Source organism: Pelophylax lessonae (assembly GCF_965119305.1).
Source record: "Pelophylax lessonae genome assembly, chromosome: 11".
Lineage (NCBI taxonomy): Eukaryota > Metazoa > Chordata > Amphibia > Anura > Ranidae > Pelophylax > Pelophylax lessonae.
The window spans coordinates 23,805,266-23,813,789 of NC_138778.1; positions in this window are offsets into that span (position 1 = coordinate 23,805,266).

An 8,524-nucleotide genomic window follows, 5' to 3' on the forward strand; every position below is an offset into this window, starting at 1 on the left:
CCATGAAGTCCAAGGAATTGTCCGAGACCAGAATGTACAGATCTGGGACAGGGTACATAACAATTTCTGCAGCACTGAAGGTCCCAATGAGCACTGTGGCCTCCATCATTCATAAATGGAAAATGGTTGGAACCACCAGGACTCTTCCTAGAGCGGGCCGCCCAGCCAAACTGAGCGATTGGGGGAGAAGGGCCTTAGTCAGGGAGGTGATCAAGAACCCGATGGTCACTCTGACAGAGCTCCAGTGTTTCTCTGTGGAGGGAGGAGAACCTTCCAGAAGAACAACCATCTCTGCAGCACTCAACCAATCAGGCCTGTATGGTAGTGTGGCCAGATGGAACCCATTCCTCAGTAAAAGGCACATGATAGCCCGTCTGGAGTTTGCCAAAAGGATCCTGAAGGACTCCCAGACCATGAGAAACCAAATTCTCTGGTCTGATGAAACAAAGATTGAACTCTTTGGCCTGAATGGCAAGCGTCATGTCTGGAGGAAACCAGGCACCGCTCATCACCTGGCCAATACCATCCCTACAGTGAAGCATGGTGGTGGCAGCATCATGCTGTGGGGATGTTTTTCAGCAGCAGGAACTGGGAGACTAGTCAGGATCGAGGGAAAAATTAAAGCAGCAATGTACAGAGACATCCTTGATGAAAATCTGCTCCGGAGTGCTCTGGACTTCAGACTGGGGCGAAGATTTATCTTCCAACAGGACAACAACCCTAAGCGCACAGCCAAGATAACAAAGTGGCTATGGGACAACTCTGTAAATGTCCTTGAGTGGCCCAGCCAGAGCCTAGATTTGAACCCGACTGAACATCTCTGTAGAGAGAGCTTAACTGTCGGTTCACACTATGGCGATCCGACTTCGGGGGCGACCTGTGAAGTCGTGTGCACAGCGACTTCGGCGCGACTTGCCTGGACTTCATATAATGAATGTCTATGCAAGTCGCTCCGATGTCGCCCCGAAGTAGTACAGGAACTATTTTCTAAGTCGGAGCCACTTGAGTTGCTCCTATTAGAACGGGTCCCATAGCACTGCATGGGCCGCAACTTGTCAGGCTGACCAGTCGCCTGACAAGTCGCGGTAGTGTGAACCGGGACTTAGAGGTCCTGCAAAGAAGAATGGGAGAGACTGCCCATAAATAGATGTGCCAAGCTTGTAGCATCATACTCAGAGACTTGAGGCTGTAATTGGTGCCAAAGGTGCTTCAACAAAGTATTGAGCAAAGGGTGTGAATACTTATGTACATGGGATTTTTTTTTTAAATTTGCAAAGATTTTAAACAAACTTCTTTCACGTTGTCATTATAGGATAATGTATGTAGAATTTTGAGGAAAATAATGAACTTGATCCATTTTGGAATAAGGCTGTAACTAACACAACAAAATGTGGAAAAAGTGAAGCTCTGTGAATATTTTCCGGATGCATTGTAGGGTTCACATTGGTCTGCACTGGATCAGTGTAACTATAAAATTGTCACACGTAAATGTCAGCTTTAGCCTGAACAGGGACATCAGTAGAATCTGAAATGAGTTCTAAATTCTATCTGCAATATCCAAAGCAAAAAAAATAAATAATGTTTCCAGTATAACTTTAGAGCAGAACCCCAGTTTTTAAACCCCCCTGAAGGGTCTTCTGGCTGATCCAATGACACCATGGGTCTCTCCCTTCCCCTGTGGCACCAGCAGTGGTTATAGTTCATTCTTCATTTCTGAACAGCAATCACATAATGATGTAGTAATGGGCCGGTATAATGGAGCCCCCCGAGGGCGGGTCCATGACAGCCGGGGCTGGAATGAATGATGCTGGCTATCACTGAATCCTGGTGATATCTACTAGAGAAGAGGAGGACATACTACCCCAGACTGAAAGGGAGGATTGCTGAGCTCTATACTTGTTATACAAAACTTCTTTTTCAGGATCGGTTACAGGGATTTATATAGTGAAATTTGCGCATCGTCTTTTACATACATTCTATTTACATCATTCCCTGCCCCTAAGGAGCTTACAATCTAAGGTCCCTATTATGGGTCATTCACAGGTGTGTTGTTTATGAAGAATGAAGCAAGGCTCATTAACACACTTAGCATTTATCACGCGTTTCTGAAACATTGAAAGCCTCAAGAATGCTTGATAAATGCTCTTGAATTTGTTTTTCTAGTGGGAAATTTTTAAGTCTAGGTTCCCATCTATACGGCTGCGCTTATTGCATTTTTCAGGCACGCTTTGCGTTTTTAAACCCTCTTTTTCTGCAATTTAGCATGCAGTTTTCATGCATTTAATGTTTTTTTTTTTTTAAACACACTGTCAACACAGTGTACATTGCTGGTTGCTAAGGAGTGGGCCGGGAAGCCAGCCGCCGTGTCCTTAACAACCGATGAGACATCAGCTGTCAGTGGGGTTCCCAAATTGCCCATTCCTCCATGTTGAGGGCATGGGGCCTGGAATGGTTCAGGAGAGAGGCTCGTCCCCTCCCTTTCCTGACCTGGCAGGCTGCATGCTCGAATAAGGGTATCGATTAAATTTTGGAGGTGACCCCACATCAAAATTTTTTTTGGCGTAAGGGGGGGGGGCGCAGGCCCCTTCCTCCTGACAAATGCCCCCACAGCAAGCAGCCTGTGGGGGCAACCTGAGCCGAGCTGCAGCTCCGTGTCTCCGTTCAGATGCGGAGCCATGGATTGGCCCCGCCCCCCTCTCATTGGCTCACTGATTTTGATTGACAGCAGTGGGATCCAATAACGCTCCACCTGCTATCTCAGCCAATGAGGAGGGAAAGTTCAGGCAGCCGAGTCTCTCCTGCAACATTGCTGGATAGAGATGGGCTCAGGTATTAGGGGGGCTGCTGCACCCAGAAGATTTTACAACCAGTTTAAGAGTAATACCACTGACACGTGGCATTTTTTCCTTTGGCCGATACCACTGACACGGGGGCATTTTTTCCTTCGGGCGATATCACTGACACGGGGGCATTTTTTCCTTCGGGCGATATCACTGACATGGGGGCATTTTTTTTACTTTGGGTGTTACCACTGACACTGGGTGAAAGAAGAATTTTAGCAAGAGTTCTTCTTTATTAGTTTGTCTGAGCAATAGTTCAACCATTTTGATTTTCTAGCTGACATTTTTTGAATGTTGAAATAATAAGTGTATTTCTCATGTATTTTGCTGAGAACAAAATCTAGTTAGGTCTCAGTGTTCTTTTATTGCCCTTATCTTGTTCTTCCCAAGCAATAGCTGTACAGTTCCCAGACACAGCTGGTTTTTGTCTCTCTACATAAAGTCATAATGAAACAATGTATTTTTGTGGGAACATCTCAGATGACCAAGGGGAGGTGTAACTGTGTATGCATTGTTCTCCTGTTGAGGACATTTTTATCATATAAGCTGTATGGAAGGAATAAAGCGTCAGATGACTTTGAGCAATTATACGCTTCGGATGTCTCTTTGTTCAGAGTAATCTCCGGGCCCGCTGAGACTTGTGGTGCACCCGAGGCAGTCTATCAAGTCTATACTTCACTGGGAGTGATCTAATGCCAACACGGGGGCATTTTTTTCCTTCGGGCGATACCACTGACACGGCACATTTTTTTTCTTTGTGCGATACCACTGACACGGGGGCATTTTTTTCCTTCACCGATACCAATGACACGGTGGCATTTTTTCCTTCGGCCGATACCACTGACACGGGGGCATTTTTTCCTTCGGCCGATACCAATGACAGGGGGGCATTTTTTCCTTTGGCCGATACCACTGACACGGGGGCATTTTTTCCTTTGGCCGATACCTCCGACACGGGGGCATTTTTTCCTTTGGCCGATACCACTGACACGGTGGCATTTTTTCCTTCGGCCGATACCACTGACACGGGGGCATTTTTTCCTTCGGCCGATACCAATGACAGGGGGGCATTTTTTCCTTTGGCCGATACCACTGACACGGGGCATTTTTTCCTTCGGCCGATACCACTGACACGTGGCATTTTTTCCTTCGGCCGATACCACTGACACGGTGGCATTTTTTCCTTCGGCCGATACCACTGACACGGGGGGCATTTTTTCCTTCGGCCGATACCACTGACACGGGGGCATTTTTTTTACTTGGGGCGATACCACTGACACGGGGGCATTTTTTACTTCGGGCCATAGCACTGACACGAGGGCATTTTATCCTTCAAGCGATACCACCGACACGGGGGCATTTTTATCCTTTGAGCGATACCCCTGACACGGGGGGCATTTTTTCCTTCGGCCAATACCAATGACACCCCCCACATACACCTGTACTCAATCAGTGTCCACCATCAAATGGATATAGGAGGAGTCCCCTGTAGTGCATTTGCACATTTTTCCCAGCAAGGAGTGTTGTCTCCAAGGGTTAGAAGGGCTGGATTCATCTCTTTTTCATGGATAGTGTAGGACCCACTGATAATGGGGTACTTTGACGCAGTAGTGGGCTTGAGCACGATATGGCCATATGGTGGGACCAAACCCCCATTTTTATTTATGGACTCTCTTCAGATTTGGTAGTAATTTCTTTTGCATTTGCGCGCTATTCTTTTTTAATACCAATGACAGGGGGGCATTTTTTCCTTCGGCCGATACCACTGACACGGGGCATTTTTTCCTTCGGCTGATACCAATGATACAGGGGCATTTTTTCCTTCGGCCGATACCACTGACACTGGGGCATTTTTCCCTTCGGTCGATACCACTGACACCGGGGCATTTTTTTCCTTCTGACGATATCACTGACACGGGGGCATTTTTTTTACTTCGGGCGTTACCACTGACACGGGGGCATTTTTTACTTCGGCCGATACCACTGACGCGAGGGCATTTTTTCCTTCGGCCGATACCACTGACACTGGGGCATTTTTCCCTTCGGGCGATACCACTGACACCGGGGCATTTTTTTCCTTCTGACGATATCACTGACACGGGGGCATTTTTTTTACTTCGGGCGTTACCACTGACACGGGGGCATTTTTTACTTCGGGCCATACCACTGACATGGGGGCATTTTTACTTTGGGCGATATCACTGACACGGGAGCATTTTTTCCTTTGGCCGATACCACTGAAACGGGGGGCATTTTTTCCTTCGGGCGATATCACTGACACGGGGCATTTTTTTTTACTTCGGGCATTACCACTGACATGGGGGCATTTTTTACTTCGGGCCATACCACTGACACGGGGGCATTTTTTATTTCGGGCGATATCGCTGACACAGGGGCATTTTTTTCCTTCGGGCGATACCACAGACACGGGGGCATTTTTATCCTTCGAGCGATACCACTGACAAAGAGGCATTTTGTTCACACATTGATGTAGAGGCATTTCTTCCTTTGCCCCATATTTTACTGCAAGACACAACGTGTGCTTTGGTATTAAACTCTTCACTTCCCTGCAGTGTGTCACAACCATTGTATACATTTTTGCCTGCAACATGCACCGTTACCCTTCCCTACACACAGGCGCAATAATTTACATGTTTCCGGATATGGTTATACGAAGCAAAACAAGGTCCAGAGAGACGGTGGAAGCTCCAGAAGACCTTACAGTCCAGAGAGAGAATTGGCAGCAATAAACATCCACCCTGGGATTACATGCATCCTGATCTGAGTTTTTACTGTTCCAGTGCACTTGAGTTAATCTCAAGAGGATCCAAATCAAAAATTGGAGATTTGCTTAGTTAAAGGGAAAGTGTAGAAGTGGTAACTAATGGTGCTTTTCCACGGCATGGAACCGAACGGTTCGGCTCGCTTTTGTGCTTTTCCACTGCTGGTACTGCATGGTACGGTGTAGGAACGGTTCGGTACGGTGGCGCTTTTCCACTGCATGGAACCGAACGGTACGGCTCTCAAAAACAGTACCACCTCGATTGTGGTTCCAAGAGGTACCATACCCGGTACAATATCCCACAATCCTTTGCATGCAGTCACTACTAGCCACTGATTGGTCAGAGAATCCCACCCACCCCGTTGTTATCCCACCCACTTAACTTTAGGACTACTTTAGCGGATAAGCAAACCATACCGTACCGTACCGAACCGTTCCAACACCGTACCATGCGGAACCAGCAGTGGAAAAGCAAACCGGGCCAAGCAGGGCCGAGCCGATACTTGCAGTGGAAAAGTGCTATAAGCCCCTCCCTCCTGCTAAGTTCCCCCACAGCAAGCAGCTTGCTATGGGGGCACCTGAGCCGAGCCACAGCTCCGTGCGTCTATTCAGACACGGAGCTGCAACCCAGCCCCACCCCCTCTCTCCTCATTGGCTCACTGAATTTGATTGACATCATCGGGTGTCAATGGCGCTGCGATCTCAGCCAATGAGGATGGTAGAGTCTCCGGGGCAGCCGAGACACTCCTGCAACATCGCTGGATAGAGATGGACTCAGGTAAGTTAGGGGAGCTGCTGCACACAGAAGGCTTTTCATCTTAACCACTTCAATACCGGGCACTTTCACCCCCTTCCTGCCCAGGCCAATTTTCAGCTTTTAGGGCTGTTGCAATTTGAATGACAATTGCGCAGTCATGCAACACTTTACCTAAACCAAATTTATGTCATTTTGTTTCCCACAAATAGAGCTTTCTTTTGGTGGTATTTGATCATCGAAAGGGTTTTTCTTTTTTGCTAAACAAATAAAAAAAACAGAACAGCTCCAGTCGGCCATATTGCATTGCATTTTCAGAAAATGCAACAACAGCTGCAGATTGAAAAGGAAAGGTCATGTTTCATAACATTCAATTACAATATGATTTGCATTGCAATTGTATATGCTATATTGTTTTTTTTCTTTATTTGATATTTTTTTCCCCCCACGAAAGTGGAGTTACCTTTTAAGGCCCGTACACCCGAAAGGAAAATCATAAATAAAATTTCATACGATGAACGATCTCCTGATTTTCTGATTGTTAGTATAGAGCTTTCGACAGCCGATTTTGAATTTTTGCATGGCAAAAACTGAAGGCGCAGGCTATAAAATGTTTATTGTATGTGAACAGAACGTCAAATTTTCATTTGTTTAGTTTTCATCTGAAAAACATTGTAAGAGCGAGACTAGGCATGCTCAGAAAGGAAAGATTACAAAACAATTCAACACATTGCATTACTTCTGAAGTTGTATTCTGTAGTATGAAAATGTTGGTATGTTGAGTAACCTCTTCACTTTCCATATTAGACTAGCATGCAACAAAAAATGGAGGAATATTCGTCCCATAATCTGATCGTGTGTCCGAGGCTTTACACAGCCACCTATTACCATATATACCTGTATTCTCCTCAGGCAGTCTACATGGGTGTTGGCAGTAAGCATTCATCGTCTTCTAGGCACCAGACGTTCCCATTTTGTACAGCTGTTTCTTTCCCAAGCATGTAATTGCTCCATAATTCTCAGTATAATAAGCTCTTGGGCTGTGAACAGTAGAAGGCGACAGCACTGAGATGCCATTATCTATATCCTAATTATCTGCTTGTCAAAAGTTTCCTCTTCATTAAACTGTGCACCGCTGACCTAAAACTGTTTAACCTCTTCATGACCACCCGCCACCTTTTTACTGCGGGAGGGTGGATCTCCTGCGTAAACTGACATAGACCTATGTCGGTCGCGCGCAGGAAGCTAGGGGGCGAGCGTGCGCCACCGACGGCGTGCTCCCACCCCCACTCGGCAGTGGGGAAGCCAATGCACAGGTGCGGCGGCTCCGATTGTCACCTGGGAAGCTAGTGGGGCGAGCGCGCGCCACCGACAGCGTGCTCCCGCCCCCACTCGGCATTGGAGAAGCTAATGCACGGGTCCGGCGGCTACGATTGTCACCTGGGAAGCTGGGGGGAGCGCGCGCCACCGACGGCGTGCTCTCTATACCCAGCTTACTTATTAAAGAGGAGCTCCAGTCCGGGGAAAAAAAAAAAAAAAATTAAAAAGTCAGCAGCTACAGTATTTTAATATAAGGACACTTACCGGTCCAGGGATCCAGCGATTGTTGGCACCCGGAGCCAATTCTTCAAATCGGGTTCAGGCGCTGGCATCTTCACTAAGGGAAACCAGCAGTGAAGCCTCCAGGCTCCACAGCTGGTTTCCTGCTGCGTTTTCCGAATGGTCCCATTGTCTTCTCGGACCTGTGTGTGCAATACTTGGGAGATCGCTGTGGCGATCTTACCCTGAAGTGGGAGCGGGTACCTATTAAAAAAAAAAAAAAAAAAAAAAAAAAAAAAGGTAACCGCCTTCACCTTTCCCCCCCCCACAAAAAAAAGTGCCAAATGTGTCAGTGGAGGGTGCGAAGAAGCAGAGTTTCCCTTTTATGGTGGAGCTCTGCTTTAAGTTAGTCCACGGAGAGAGGGGCAAGCACAGAAGTAATGCCACCAGCTCTGGACCTCGAACCACAACATCCAGAATCGTCATGCTGCATGGTCCAAAAGCTAGGCTTGTATTGTAAGAAGGGGCAATAAAGCACAAACATTGGGGATGATTTACTAAAACTGGAAAGTGCATAATCTAGTGAAACTGCATAGAAACCAATCAGCT